General features: G+C 34.6%; 1 protein-coding gene across 6 annotated transcripts in view; it reads right to left on the reverse strand.

Moving 5' to 3' along the window:
* The window catches only part of LOC106110500 (protein doublesex-like), a 107,872-nt gene that overhangs the window by 46,384 nt on the left and 44,198 nt on the right, over positions 1-17,290 (reverse strand). The window lies entirely within an intron of this gene.

Here is a 17,290-nt window from a genome sequence, read left to right on the forward strand (position 1 = left end):
ATAGCAGCTATTTCTGAATCAGTCGGTGAACCGGCACGGTCAAGGTCGTCCCACATTGTATGCACGTGGCGCCCTCTGCTATTTTCTGAATCAGTCGGTGAACCGGCACGGTCAAGGTCGTCCCACATTGTATGCACGTGGCGCCCTCTGCTATTATGACGCGAGAATGTCATGCAATTCTAATTCCCGCCAACAAAACAATGACAGGCATGCTACATTTTCTTTCCGTCATATTTGTAGTTTTTCTTTTTAATTACAACAGGCAAAAGAAATCAACGTATTAAATTATGCTAAATGCATCATTAATACACCCACTTGCTTAATTAACGTCGATAGTACAATTATTGTAAGTGTATCAAGAAAAAAAAACTTATTAACAACGCAAATGTTGGTTATAATGGAAGTTATTTTTTTACATTTTGTTTGTATGTCCGCAAAACAGCTGCTCCGAATTTGACAGTACTTTGGTGGGAAAGGGAAACCAAGCTTACAACAGTCGCAGGTCGCGGCTCGTTTAAAATGTAACAAATTGAAAGAAACTCGAGTGAAATAAGTCGATATATTAAAATAGTAGTTTGCATTGGAAAATATCGAGGTACATTGCCTCTAATTACCTTTTTTTTACATTATTTATATTATGTTAAAGATCAAGGTTTAACATTTATATCTTACATTATACTTGAATTTATCTGTACTAGTATAATAAAGCGTAAACACACACTTCTTTGTTGCCTAAGATGTCAGCAATCACAGCATATTTTCGACTAACTCTTTTTTTAATAAAAACCCTACACTTACGTCACGCTTTAGGCTATATATTTTCACGCCGTTAAACTTTGGGGGTAAATATTTTGGATAAAAACCCTAACGTAGGAAAGAAACCATAAGTTGCGGCCAACATCAAGAAAGAAAGATTGCTAAGGTTTGTCATGTCATATAATTTTGACATTGGCTATTGATAATTTGACAAATGTAAACAATAAAATAAAATTCTCATAATTTCACGCGGATGAAGCCTCACGGAAACACCTAGTATTAAGTAGAGGAAAGCTTTGTATTTTTGTATTCATTGAGATAACTCAAAAACTAATGGGCCGATTTAAAAAAAATATTTCACCTTTAAAAAGCTACTTTATCAGTGAGTGACAGGTGAGTAAAAGGCTATATATCTTAATTATTTTTAATTTCACGCGGAAGAAGTCGCGAGCAACAGCTTTTGTGTTACATAAAGAAGTTCGAAGTAGTGATTGTCACTATAATACTTTAATGGAGTAATAGTGTTAGTTGTCTAGAGACCTGTTATGACGGATGACCCTTGTTTAACCAATAATTGTATACGTGAGCATATCATTGTCAATGATACTTACGTAACTAAAAAAAAATATATATATATATAGTTATAGTTCATTATTCAGACTAAATTTTAAATTAACTTATTATCTAAATCTATACTATTATAATAAAGCGTAAACACACACTTCTTTGTTGCCTAAGATGTCAGCAATTACATCATATTTTTGAATAACTCTTTTTTTAATAAAAAGCCCTACACTTACGTCACGCTTTAGCCTATATAATATCACGCCATTGAACTTAGGGGGTAAATATTTTGGATTAAATATAAATCATAATTTCTTGCGGATGGAGCCGCATGGGAACAGCTAGTCAAAACTAGCTAGGGAAAAGCTAGCTAAAACTTTTAAATTAACAAAGGGAAGGGTTTATTTGGAAGCTTATTTACGGAAGCAATGCAACTTTGTTAGATTGTAAAGAAGTGGATATACTTTGGTAATATCGATTCGAGAAGAACGACAGAACGGCGCCTCCGACGGCTTTACGACTTTCCCATTCGGTAAGTTGGAAGGATCAAATGATTTGCAGACGAGGTTACACGTGCAACGAAACTAGCTGCCACTGACGTCTTTTTCGTTCGATTTATATTTGACTAGCTTTTGGCCGCGACTCCGTTCGCGCGGAATTAAAAAAAAAACAAATGCATGTAGCCTATGTGTTCTTCTAGATTATCCTCATCTATGCCAAATTCCGTCGAAATCCGTTCCGCCGTTTAGGCTACAAACTCTAACAAACATCCATCCATCCATCCATCCATCTAAATTTTCGCATTCATAATATTAGTATGAAGTATGATTGCTAAAGTTATTTATACTAATGTAATAAACCGTAAACACACACTACATTGTGGCGTAGGATGTCAGCAATCACAGCATATTTTTGAGTAATTCTCAGCAACTCTTTTTTTTTTTTTTTTTTTTTTAATAAAATTAATTTTAAATTAAACTAAGCTGAGATCTCAAGGTTAGAATTCATATGCAAAGAACATTTTGAATTGCCACCGCACTATTTATAATGAAGACAATATAATGAGTTATAACATTTCAAACCTGAAACAGACAATGAAATTTAAATGACGTCTGTATCAATGGGTAAATTAAGCTTCATTATATTTGTAATTGACAATATTTAGCATAATTTATCCTTTTGAATTTGAGTTAATTTCTTAAGTTATAGCTACAGGCAACAAATATGAAAGACATTTAAGGGATAGCAAGGAACCGCGTACAAATGCTTGCAAAACATTAAACGAGTCGATTTAAAATTTTGAAAAAGGAAAATTGCTTTAAAGCGTTTCAACCATACACAGTAAAGGCAACGTTACTTTTCGCTTTAGGGAAAAATGTTGGGTGTTTAAACCTGTCGTTTATCATTGTTGTCGCAATGGATACGTGCGGCACAGGACCGGGCAAAGTTGCAATCAATGGCAATAATGATCAATTAAAATTAGTCGAGAAAAATTGTTACTTTGTATTGTCCCTTATTCGACTGAAAGTTGGGTAAGTTGTTACATACATTTTAGCATTATCTTTACTAATTATGATCACATAACAAAAAATATGAAAATCTACTGAGGTAAGTATCATTAACTTGCCCTTGTTCCTATTTTTGATAGAAAATTGATCGGTGCAACTTTAAACGTTTGATAATAAAGACATGAATAAGCCCTGCACTAAACCGCCGGAAGTGTGGCGCGAGATGACTAATTAAAAGTTATTAATTACTGCACCACTCGCTGGTAGTAAAGTGCGCCTTTACTGCTCGAACTGTGCGCAGTAATAAAAGAAGTTCGCCTTTAAGCCTGTAAAAACGCTCGTTTCCTAGCCACGTTTCGAGCGAAATTCGATGGCAGTAAAGCACATGCTGGTTTACGGCCCAGTGTTTGCTAGCCACGTTTCGAGCGAAATTCGATGGCAGTAAAGCACATGCTGGTTTACGGCCCAGTGTTTGCTCGATGCGGGCGCGTGACTTTTTAGCTGAGTACGTGCTTTGATTAGTTCTAGAAAATACTCATGAGCTGCTTACGAGGTTCCTTACATCAATATTGCAAATGGCTAGTATAATGTGCTTCTGTTTTCCTCCAAACTATAAAACAAGATTAACTACAGCGTTTTTCACTGTCGAAACAGACTGTCTTTTCTCTCATTCTCTACGAAAAAAATAGAGCACAAAATGTCATAATACAGGATGTTCGCTAGTGAAAACAAAATAATCTAAGAATTTATACTTTTTAGTAAAGATTATTTTCAATTTTAACCCTGCAGAAAAACAGCGCCTTCTAGCGCAGTAACTAAACAAAAGACTTTATCACAATTATTTAAATGTTTTCGTAACCTCACTGACTAATTTTTAATTAATTAAACATCTCAATCTCAAAGTAAACCAACAAATCTAATACAAAATTCGATTAGTTACGTTAGATTGTCGCAAATATTCCTGATAGACCTACAGGTACTGAATAACGTTTCGTTCATGACATTTCTTGCTCTATTAAAACTAACGATAAATTACAAGCGTGTGATATAAAACATCACCGATATACTCTGCAAGTAATTGTTGGTCGGATGTTGCTAAGTCGTTCATTTATACTGCGCGAAGTCCGCACTAAACGCAAACTTTATTAGACTCCATACGAGACACTCGTAAAATTCTATTTATGACATCTTCACAGCACGGTGTACCTTGAAAGACTAATTGGGAATGATACAACGCAGTACCAAGTGTGGAGCGCAACAATTACAACAGGTAAGGTAATAGAGGTTATTTTATAACTTTATTCCTCAACGAAGAAAGCACATAAAGTTTTAAAGCTCCTTTACATGTCTTAGAATTTTTTACCTATTACAATTAGTGTTGAATTCTAGGATTCATTTTTTATTCAATGATACTTGAATAGCAAAAACCCTATTACAACTGTAAATGAATATTTTTTTAACTACAATACGTAAGGATACGTGAAATATTGAATATTAGTTCGATATCTAACTTAACATGCAATAATTGCAATGATATCATAGTTAAGAACATACCGAGTGGCTCAGAGCCTATAAAATCAGGGGTCACGACTTAGAGCGGGCGTACCTTCGACTAAACTATCGCACAAATGTTGACCGATTGTCAATTGTTTCGCAGCCAATTCAACTGTTTAGTTACACAACTAAAAATCGAGTAGTGCGCACGTCCATCAGCGCATAAGAATCAAAGCGAAACTAAGCACGTGCGAAAGTTTAGTTTCAAGTGTGCGCACTATTATTCAACTACACTGGACCAGTGCGGATTGGTTGAATTCACTTACATTGAATTTTGTCCATAGCATATAGCAATAGGTTTTTAAAGTACATTAGTCATGGATGGATGTTTGATAGAAGGTTTCGAGAACGGCTCAACGTATCTCGTTGAAAATTGTAACCGATGTAAAACGTATTCTGGAAGAACACTTCGGCTACTTTATATCTTTTTTTGTTCCGCGTAGACGGAGTCATAGGAAAACTGGCAGTGTTATAAAAATAAACTTTTGTTAGTTTGCTTGTAGCAGTTTCTACAAGCTGCTAAAACACTTATCGCCGATAAAAGCACGTTAAACCTAACTCGATATCAACAAGGACATAAAATCTAGCGTAAACATGAAATTACAAACACGGCAGCGCTACATTTCGCGAGGTCGGCTTCACTCTCGTAAAAATGTTGCTGCATTAAAGATATGTAAGGTACGATTTGAATTTTGAATGTCAATTTAATAAATATAGTATTTAGTATAATAATTCTATTTATTACAATATTGCCAACGAAAATGCCTAAGGCGATAGGAGAATGTACATATAATCTTTTAATCTGTATCGACATAACAAAAATAAATAAAATACACTGTAACATAGTTAAAGTTAACAAGGAGAATTGTTTTCAATTCTCATAATAATCTGTGCTATCTTTTGAAGATTATTGTAGAACTAGCTGTTGCGCGCGTATTCGTCCACGCAATATTAAGATAAAAAGCCTATAATATGCCCGTCTTTGTCAGCTACCCTTCGGTGAAAGTCCGGTCGAAATCGGCCCAACCGTTTCGGAGATTACCCGGAACAAACGTGGCTTGTGACGAACAGATAAACAATCAAAAACAGACACTCCAATTTTATAATATGTATAGAAGATATCAACTTAGATTATGAAAAATCAAAGAGTTTCCAACTCCTGTATAGATGAAGATATGAATCTTCGTTTTAAATTTGTTATGAGCTCTCTGTCTAATAAACACTTTCACCGCTCCCGGAGGCGGGCCGGAACATGTGCAAAATTATCAATACGCGCATTTGGCTGAGAAGATGTACAGCTCATTTCTTACGTACAGTTAACGCTTCTGCGAGCATTACTACACATTTTCCATAAACTAGTGCCTCGTAAACGTGCACATATGAAACTGAAACGCTGGAGGAATTTACAATGGCCGCTCCGGTCTACATTTAACGTTCGCGACGCTCACCTTAGTTTAATTAAAGTGCACGAACTCGAAACTCGAAATCATTTCGGCGAATTATGTCAGGTCCAGGTTATATCGCTGTTACTACCGCTCTGAGACTTCCTTCCGTAAATTACTTTTACAAATTAGCAATGGCTTTGGCGAATAAAAAGCAACAAAACAAACTATGATACAGATTCTTATACCAAAAGGTTAGATGCATTTGTATAGCAAGGATTTGTTAGAATCCAACGCGTCCGTCACCACTCTTAAACCGTAATAAAATATTTGTATTTTTTGTTATTCGTACACAACAATGTGAAAGTTTAGATGGATGGATGGATTTTTAGTGTAGCCTTAACTGATGAACGGATCTCGACTAAACGCACAGATGTAAAAGAGAGTCTAGAAACGCTACTCGCTTTTGTTTTTTTTATTCCACGCGAAAAGAGTCTCCGGCAAAGTCGATATAATATAAATTTGGAGTAGAGTTTAAATTTGTATATATATTAAATGCAGATATTCAAAATCACTAAAAAAATAGTTTATTCGATATATTTATGGGCCATTTGATAGACTGCAAAATGCGTTGCAGGCATAGGATAATAAAAGTGCAGCCTGAAGGGAACCTATAGTAAATCCAGTAGCCTGCGTCGAAAATCTTATAACCGAATGCGTCCCGTTTTTATAGCTCGGAATATATTTACGAGAATCCGCTTGCAGGAATTGCACGTAAATTTATCTACGATGCATTTTTCATTGCTTTAGTACGGCAATCTTAAATACGTCTAATCTCTATTTAGTATCATAAATTATGGTCAAATGTTTATTAGGGTTAGATAAAAAAACAAACATAATTAAGACAGATCTGGTAGATATTTCATTCCAGTGTTTGCGAACGGATATTTACTTCTCAATCGCCTTTCTTTACTTAGACATTACTATCATCATCATCATCATCATCAGCCTTTATCTGTCAACTGTTAAACATACGCCTTCCCTAATACCATCCACAGAATGAAACGACTTCTCGCCGTGCGCACCAAATAGCTCCATAGAGGTCGCCCTACGCTTCTAACATCACTATCTACAAATGTTAACCTATGTCGTTAATCATACTTGTTCAAGGAGTTTTTACACGTTTTTAGAGTCAAGCCATTAGAAAAGAAGAAGAAATTGAATTATTCAAAATTAGAACACATTTTCGACGTCATCACTTTTTTTCTAGTCTGTTTCTGCACATATTTTGTCATTACATAATGTCTCCGTTAAAATAGTTTTATTTCTAAATCTTTTACGATATAAAATACTTCATACTAATATTATAAATGCGAAAGTTTAGATGGATGGATGGATGGATGTTTGTTAGAGTTTATAGCCTAAACGGCTGAACCGATTTCAATTAAATTTAGTAAGGATGTAGAGGACAGTCTGGAAGAACACATAGGCTACTTGGTTTTGTTTTTTTTTTTTTAATTCCACGCGGACGGACATAGGCTACTTGGTTTTGTTTTTTTTTTTTTAATTCCACGCGGACGGAGTCGCGGGCGTAAGCCAATTGATATTATTTCCAATAATCTCAACAACAGGAATGTACGTAATAAAATTCTTTATGTGCTATTATCATTGATTCATTTGTAACAATCTGTTTTAACATGTTTTTTAATTACAATGTCTAATGGGATATTCCTTTTTCGACCGTCCACTGGTTTATTATTGAATTTAGGTTTTTTGTTACCTACAAAATATTTTCTATAACTGGTCGGTTTAAGTAGGTACACGAAAAATCTTCTTGCTGTCTTCTAAAATTATATTTACAGTGAAAATTATTTGAGAACATTGCAGCTTGCAAAACGTTGCATTACGCAATGCAACCGTTCTTTTATGAAGTTAGAATATACTGCATCAAGACAAGATTATAGCCGTGTTAAAATTACAGTTCCCTGTATATGAAGACAAGTGTTGTATCGTCAACAAACACGTAATTTTGTTTCAAACGTTCTTGCTGTTCAGAGGATTTCCTTTAACATGTAGGTATTGTTTAAAAAATCAATTAGACTTAAATGAATTAGTTCCAATCGATACTCGAGCAAGAGATGGTGCGTTGATTTTTATTTTTGTCGTACAGCGACTCTATGAAGGCCCGCTCCAGCCAAGTATAAAGATTCTCCGGACTTATCAGCTAATCTACATTTAACACAGCCAGTAGAGTTTGTTTACTCCAAAATCAAATAACATAAAGGAAATAGTTAAATTTACGATGGCTTTTATAGTATTTCCTTAGAAAGGCAGCGCTTGCAGCCGCATGGGAGCTCGTTTTACTACCGGACTCCGAAGACCCGACGTGTATCGTCTTAGCTTTATGACTGCATTTTAAACTTTAAAAAGTCCCACCGTAACTATTCTGGACTTGCCTTAGCTTATTTCGGTTTACTTAGTGATTTTCCATCTATAAGACCTTTTTGCAGTTCTTCCAACGAAAGGAACAAGTTATTTGACCAATAATAATAGTTATAAAAATAAGTTAGAAATATAAAAATCTTTCCTACTATTTTAAAGAGGAAAGGTTCGTATTTATGTATGTGACGAATAAACGATTTCGAAAAATTAGAAAACGAGACGTCACGTGCAAAAGCTAGCAGTTTATTATACAAAATACATCATGCAGTATAACTAACAGTAGACCCATTAAAAGTTCCGTATATTAATTAAGGAAGAGCACCGCAAACCGAACAGTTATCGGCTCCGCTGCGTTGATTGTTTTCCGAACATCCCGTATAATTGCGGTCACAGTGCCCGAAACTTTACATTGACAAAACCGCACGTTTTGTACAAACAAAATTGCTTGACCAGTTCCAACCCCTTTACGTAACAAGACACTGTCTCGTACAAAAAGTTAAGCCAGAGTTGAAAACTTTGGATACACTGTCTCGTACAAAAAGTTAAGCCAGAGTTGAAAACTTTGGATCACACTCGAAAACATCCTGTATAAAGACAGACCGCAATGCTCGACTGTCGCAAACATATTCTGTAGTAACTGTTGCTTGAACTTTTGAAGCGAACATTTAGTTTGTCCTGCAACTTTTAGATAAACAGTTTGTTCTGCTAAATTAAGTTACATAAATGAGAAGTTTTAGTGATCGTTATATGATTTTTATGAAAAAAATAAAAAAAAAACACCCCGTATCCTTTACTTGACTTTTTTAAAGTAACCAACAGTTTCTTAAATCAGGATTATATTCAATAGAAAAGTTTACGATGAAAATTATTCATAGCAATTCGTAGCGAAACATTTACCATATGTTGTCAATAATTTTTCAATTATCCAACTTTCTCCCCTCTTTAAAATCTATCTCAAATGCTAACAACCCATGGAGCAAGATAATTTAATTAGCAACTGACCAGTGAACAGCTCTCCATGTTGACAAGTAAAAACGTAACTGGAAGAGACACTAATCAAGTGCAATTGTTAATCCTAAAATTATTGTAATAAAAAGAGAAATATGAATTAGTAAATCGCCCTGGCGTTGCATACAAGTAGATAGCATAGTATAAAATCCAGCAAAATATTTAATGTTAAACTCACATTATTCAATTCCTTCAAAAAAATTGACATTAATAACTGCCCATTTGAACAGGATAACTTATAGCCATTCGGTTACAGTACAAACGAGTAGTATCTAATCGTATAACAATTAAGTTTGTGAGTGTAAGTATTACCATCCAGATGTAGGGGCTCAGTCTATAAACAATAATAATATTTTTACGTTGTCTCTTCTAGAACTTTATATGCAAGGTAACAATGCAACAGACAACTATTAATGAAAACCCTTCTCTGCCATTAGTTGTCCACTAAATAATTGAATTACGAAGTATTTTGCATATTTACTGTTGTAAGTTTTTTTTTATTACATAATTCGAAATACATTTGCAAATATTTTATATACAACTAGCTGTTCCCATGCGGCGTCCTCCGGCATGATATTATATCAACTTTATTGTTTTAGTGTTTACATTTCAACAACATTTTACATGTCAAAATATCAATTTCCTCACTATGGCAATTTTGCACCCTTGGTGTTGGCAGCAACTTATGGTCTCTTTCCCACATTAGGGTTTTTATCCATAATTTTTAACCTCAAGTTTAATGGCGTGAAAATATATAGCCTCAAGCGTGACGTAAGTGTAGGTTTTTTTTATTAAAATAAGAATTATTAAAAAATATGCTGTTATTGCTGACATCTTAGGCAACAAAGAAGTGTGCGTTTACGCTTTAGTATAACAGTATAGATTTGTTTTGGTGTTTACGTAAATATTGAATTTACTTTGATTAAATTTGTGTATCATTCAGATATCAATATACTAAAGTAACTGGCGTCTGAACTAAAAAGGGTAGAGAGTAACATCAATCAAATCTTCTGCAATATTATCAAGTAACAAAAGAAACATCTTGATTTAATTATATATACATTATTCTTAAAAAACATAAACGTAAAAGTAAATGAACTTTCATATTTCGATAAAATAAGCAACTCAAATTAAATAAGCAAGTTTTAATAAAATGTTTATCAATTAATTAAATAGAACACAGCAAGTTTGTTGCAGTTTTATTGCAAACGAATGGGGCGTTTTACGCTGATTTCATTGCAGTCAGTTCAGGCCACAACGCAGTTAAATATTGCCCCATATTTAAAGAAAATTAATTATAAAGTATAGCTTTGGGATTATAATATTAGCTACAGATCAAACGTTATATTAATCTATGCTATAGTAAAACGTAAACACACTACTTTGTGGCGTAAGATGTCAGCAATTACAGCATGTTTTTGAATAATACTTTCTTTAATAAAAAGCCCTACACTTACGACACGCTTAGGTTAATACATTTTCACATTATCAAACTTAGGGGGTAAATAAATTAGAAAAAAAATCCTTCATGTGGGTAAGGGACCACAAACTACAAGCTGCCAACATTAAGGAAGCAAGGTTATTATGGTATATTGAATTATGACATTTGACAAATGTAAATGTTTTTATAATTTCAGGCAGATGAAGCCGGAGGGTAATAGCTAGTGATGTTATAATTGTTCAACGTGATCTAATACAGTAAAAGTTATGTTATAAATTTAAATTTTGCTTTATCCTTCTTTATTGGATCAAAATTACATACATTTCGTAATTGCTGACACAGTAATCTTACCACTTTACTAGTATTACAAACGAGAAAAATTGGATGGATGTTGGTCACTATGTATCTTTAAAACGTCTTAAAGGATCTCTATTAATTTGGCACAGTAAAAGCATAAAATCTGGAAGAACACCGACATACTAAGTTATTTTAAGCAACGAAGTCGCAGTCAAAAACTAGTTTAACCTTAACAGTGGTAGTGCCCGCTTTAACATCTTAGCACGAATGGGCCGGCACTCCCGGTGTAATACCACGACCACACAGAAGACAGGCGTGAAGCGTCTCCTCCTCCGTCGGATAAGGGTAGGCGACGCATCTGCAATTGCAGATGTCTATGGGCAGCGGTCGCTTCGCCATTTTGGCGGATTTAGAAGGCCGCTTGCTCGTTTGCCATCTTATGTTATAAAACAAAAAAAAAAGTTTAGATAAATGGTTACATTATTTTTATTCTGTCATCAAGGAATCCTGAAAAGGTAGTGGTTTAAAAAGAAATAGTTAACAAATTATGAAAATTATTTATTATGTTGTAAAAACGGCAAATCAATAAAAAAAAATGTTATTTAGTTGTTTCCATTTAACGTACTTCTTAGTTAACATAAAACGGCCGTATAGGAGTTATAAAATTTCTCACTTGTATAGAATTTCTCGGAACACCTATGTTAGGTTCTGGTAATTGAAGTATGGTTGCCACCGTTATAACTGTTGAATTAGCAATTCAATTTATACAGTAAAAACTCCAACAAACGTCTTTGTTATTTTTTGCTAAAATTCGTTTTTAAGGTTAATCATTAAAGATAAATTATTATTTTTGACCATTACCTAACGTAACATTTTTTATCTGATATAATGCACCTACGATTTCTTAAAAATATCTAAAATGTTTTATGAAAAGTTAATTATTTTTCCATTTAGTGAATTTGGCAACCCTAGCACAGAACGCTGGCGCAAAATTAGTCACAGCACAAAATAAGCAATGAAAACGCTTAAGCCCTTCAAGCTGTTCACGAGCGTTCGTCGTAAAATTCCCTCTCTCAATCTAACATACTGATAAAATAGGTGGAGTGAGGGAGACGGTTGTTGCAACATTGTTGGCAAATGGTCCATGTCAATACCGGTAAAAGAGACGGTGAAGTGGTATATTTTAACACGACGGAATAACTTATCGCGTGTTCTACAAATGTTACTTAAAATCGTATTTATAACCAAATTATAACTCTTATCGCTTATAAACTAATGCAAGCAATATTTTAAATAAATTACTAGACGCCTTATCTGTTGTATAGACCGAGAGACACAAAATGTTCCGCTCTATTTATTTATCTAAAGATATCTGTGGATAGCGTCGGTGGCTCAGGGACTGACTTGTATTCTGCAGGTCCCGACATCGAATCCCGTCATCTATCACTGTGATTTACGATTTCCGAAATTCATCTGTACTAATATACTAATATACTAATATATTATTGAGTAATTCTTTCTTTGTTAAAAATCCCAAAACTTACGACAAGCTTTAGGCTATATATTTTTACGCTATTTGAACTTAGGGGGTAAATACATTGAAATAAACCTTCATGTCGGAAAGGAACTATAAACAAAATTGCCACGGTACGGTAATTGGTATCCAATGTCAATGGCTTTCATTGTCATTTTTTGCATTTGAATTTTGTCATTTGCAATTGAGAAGTTGGCAAACGTAAACAATAAAATATTTTTTACAATTTCATGCGGATGAAGCCGCACGGGAACAGCTAGTAGGTTCATAATTTACCTAACGTTGTTACGGTGAAGGTAAACATCGTCATGCCTGCAGATATCGGTGGAGAAATTCAAATATATGTGTGATGTCAACTCGCATTGGAAAAAATAGGCTACTTAGCCTCTGTTTTTTTTTTCATAACATAAGGTGGCAAACGAGCAAGCGGCCACCTTGGATTGTGTGAAAGAATATGACGGCTGATAGAGATGTATGGAAGAGCAGCACATACTGTGCCGACCCTCCATAAGGGATAAGGGCAAGTTGATGACGATGATGATGATCATAACCTTATCCAGATATCGAAAGTTTAAAACAAAAGTACTGAAAATTAAATTCTTTTTCGAACAATACGAAAGTAGGTACAGTCAGCGCAATTTTTTTGCATTTACAATAACAATCCAGGAACTTGTAACATCTTCGGTTTCAAAAATGCGTATACACTAAGGTCAGGAGCCTGTATAAATGGTAGAAAACATACGGACGCATACGTAAAACTTAAGGCATATACAAGGGTAAGATTTTGTAAACATGCATATTTATGCACCTGACTGTACATTGTACTATTCACCTATAACGTATGTAATTTATTTCGAATTAAGCACCCAAAAAAGCATACTTAAATGTGATAATATTAACGTAATGGTTATTTATTTAAGATTCGACCATACTAACTTCGGAGCACTGCCGCGCCCCCTGATAGTTTAGAGCAGAAACTAAGGACCTCACAGCGGGTCATCTATGATCCAGTGTATTTTTTATTATTAAGCCTTTATTTCCGAAACTAAGAATAAATTTACAATTGTAGGTAACACTTAACATAGAATTTTTTTTAGCATATATACATAATGTAATTTTTTATCCTAAGCTAGTTGTCGTCGTGTCCTGTGACACGTAGACCTCTTCCAACTCTTTCCTTTCTTGGCTATATACGCTTTCCTTCCAGTGTATTTAGATAAAATCTAAATAAGATAGTGTATCTCAGTTCAAAAGACAATTCACTGCAGCAGAATAAATATTAATATTGCATCGAGGTATTTTTAAATCCATACCATCGTCAAAATGATTGCAAACTCGGACAGAAGCTCAGAAATGCCTGCTCTGATACGTAGATACGATCTAGTTACTGTCAGAATTATTAACGAATGAATGAACGAAAATTTACACTTTGTAATAAAGTATGCTTTATTTTTATTATTTTAAATCGATGAAGATCAATAGTTTAACAAACTAGGTATTGCCTTCGAATTAGCTTGTTAGGATACAATAAATAATCTTACGGTTAATATTATAAATGCGACATTTTGGATGGACGTTTGTTAGAGTTTGAGATGAAATTTGGCATAGATGTTGTACATAGTCTGGAAGAACACAAAGGCTAAAACTTTTCTTTTTGCGCGGACAGTGTTTGCGGACAGTTTGCAGTGAATTCAGAAATCACAACCGTAAGTGGAACCAGTGGTAGATAAATTTAGAAGTAAAAGGTTAGCATAGTATGTTACGAGGAGGGAAGAATCGAATTTTACTTGTATAAGGAGAACATTAATTATGGAAATGATCAAGAAGGAACTAACGAGAAGACAGATCGATAGAGGACGATAACAAGGTGCTCCGACCCTTCGAAAATGGGATAAGGACAAGGAGTTCTCCGACCCTTCGAAAGTGGGATACGGACAAGGAAATGATGAGTTTCAAGATTTATACAACAGACATTCGATACATCACCCTACAAGTCCGCATCACACTTTTCAGAGTGTCTGACAAATACTTGCGTGACATTTGTGAGAACGTATTCGTAACGTCATTGAAATTTGTTAATGTATTATACTTTACGGTCGTTACGCTGCAAAAATGAAATAAGAATTTTGTCGATGACGTGACGAAAATGTTATTACGATTATTCGTGTTAGGCCCTCAGTAGCGCAATGAAAACCAACTGCCATCACATGCGGGCATTACAAACTAGACTTATAACCTAGAGGTGACACGACTATTGTTCAGTTCGTGGTCTATTGATACATATTGGTTACTAGTTTTGTGGCGGGTGTCAAGCACGACCACACAACGATAGTCATAAAGTCATGTGCCACCCATAGACAAGACCTCCTGCAATGCACTTTTATTTATTTTAAATGAATATAATACTTTGTCCACAGAGTAGAAAACAATTCTAACATAGGGGATACGGGTAATCTACTTTGTGGTTGTGAAAAAGGCTATGTAAAATTATAATTTATAATATTGCCAGCTATATTGCTGGTATTCTATTGGCGGATACATGGTTTTAAAATTTTACGACGCGACCAACCATAATTGAAAATGGTCTATGTATTTATTAGTTTACTTAGACAGAGGTTAGTTGAGCAAAAAGATATCGTAGTTTCTGCAATAGAGTTCATATTGTTAATTAATAATCTCTCACTGTTAACGCTAGGTGTCAGCATATTTTACAACTACAGAGGAAAATGTCATTATGTTACACCATACTATAAATGCGAAAGTTTAGATGGATGGATGGATGGATTTTTGTTAGAGTTTGTAGCCTAAACGGCTGAACGGATTTCAATAAAATTTGACATAGATGTAGAGGATAGTCTGGAAGAACACATAGGCTAATTGTATTTGTTTTTTTAAGTCCGCGCGGACGGAGTCGCGTGTGAAAGTTAGTATGTCATAGTTTTTGCTTACACTATACATAAAATTACGTTGTTATGACACACAATAGTACAATTTTACCCATAAAAAATGCAATTAAGCAACAATTCGACATAAAACATCAAATGTATTCATTGACTGCCTGCTTTTTTCATTATAAGGTAGCAAACGAGCAAATGGCCACTTGGATTCGCCGAAATAGACCAACAACTGCCCATTAATATGCGAACTTGCAGATGTGTTGGCTACCTTTGCTGGCGAACTACCTTAAATGACGGTGCAACTGTCGAAGTCTACGAGAAATGTAGTTATATAAAGCGACACACACAAAGAGGATATTGTCCCTTCCTCTGATAAGTTTACTTCCCTCTCTGTCCATTCTTGTAAGAAAAGGGTGGGAACGGAAAGAGGACTAAAATTACACCTTTATCAAACGTCCTCAGCAAACTACGCGGAAATGCTTCCACTTGCCGCCTGTTTCCTGTGTAATCGCAGCATTGAGCGAGACTGCCCATTGGTGTTTTGACACCCATGATGTTACCGTAGATTCTACCACTATTAAACATTTATTTTTAAGTCTTAACTACGCAATTCCGATCTTATGCCAGCGCCAATTCTGGGCTACAAAAAACCTTAGACATTTACTTAAAAACGCAATTTAATTTAATGATGTATTTAATCGTTCATTAGGGCTAAGTAAATAATGTTAAAAAACGGATATTTATGTCTACATTCCTGAAATGCGTTTGCGGTTAGCACGTGCTCGGCTAAGTGTACACCCGATTTTAAGGTATGTGTACATTAACATAATTTTCCTTTGAACCTTTGAACTGCAACTTGCCAATCCACGAGTCATAAACGAGCGATTCCATTTAATTGTCACTGTTGAACCACTTGTACTAAGACATACTGTTATCTCTGTTTTTCAAAGTAAATGAGGGAGATAGCAACAGGAAAGCGCACTAGTATAGGAAGCCACATACGTTGTAAAAGGGATACAAAAATAAACTTCTGGGCTTTCGTCTCTGTTAGAATATATCAGAGGTAGTCGTTTTTAGCAATTGAGATAATTAGTATTTAGTTAGTAGTAGTTAGTAAGATGAATAATTAAGATAAATATCAGTTAACTTATTAAAACTTTCGTGAGACATTATACTATATAAATTATAACACGGCTAAACTCACGTGATAACACCGTGTGACGGACACATGTGACCGTCGCGACGCGATAGCGAGTATACCCGATTAATAACTTACCATGAAGAAGGACCCCCAACGGATTTGAAACTGTCGGTGCCTACACCGAATGTTATCACGTGAGTTTAGCCGTGTTATAATTTATATATAAATACCAGTTATTTAATAAATATCAAATATATAAAAATCAGCTTTGTCAATCGACTCCGTCCGCTTGAAATAAAAAAAAAAGTAAGTATGTGTTCTTCCAGACTAGAGCATAGTCTGGTCTATGACAACTTTCTTTGATATCCGTCTAGCAATTTAGGTACAAACTCTAACAAACATCCAGCCATCCGTCATTGTTTTTTTCGCATTTAGTACAATTAGATCAATTTTTGGGTAATTTTTTACAATAACATATTACAAAATTTCATCAATTTAGTCTTTGTAATTTAGATATCAAACATAACACTACTTACGTAGTTATTAAAATGAAAGAAGTCAACCCTTACATATGTATAACTCAACCCAATATAAAACAAGCCCATAACATAATTGCAAAAATTTTATTACCCTTCGAGGAATCTACTGGTGAAATACAATTTGCCTACACGCCGCTCATTACGGCCACTTTTATAACGCAAACCATTAAGAAGATTCCGCTTAACATTTTTACAATCCATAATTGCATATTATAAACGTCCGAAGT

Source organism: Papilio polytes, unplaced genomic scaffold (assembly GCF_000836215.1).
Source record: "Papilio polytes unplaced genomic scaffold, Ppol_1.0 DF820622.1, whole genome shotgun sequence".
Lineage (NCBI taxonomy): Eukaryota > Metazoa > Arthropoda > Insecta > Lepidoptera > Papilionidae > Papilio > Papilio polytes.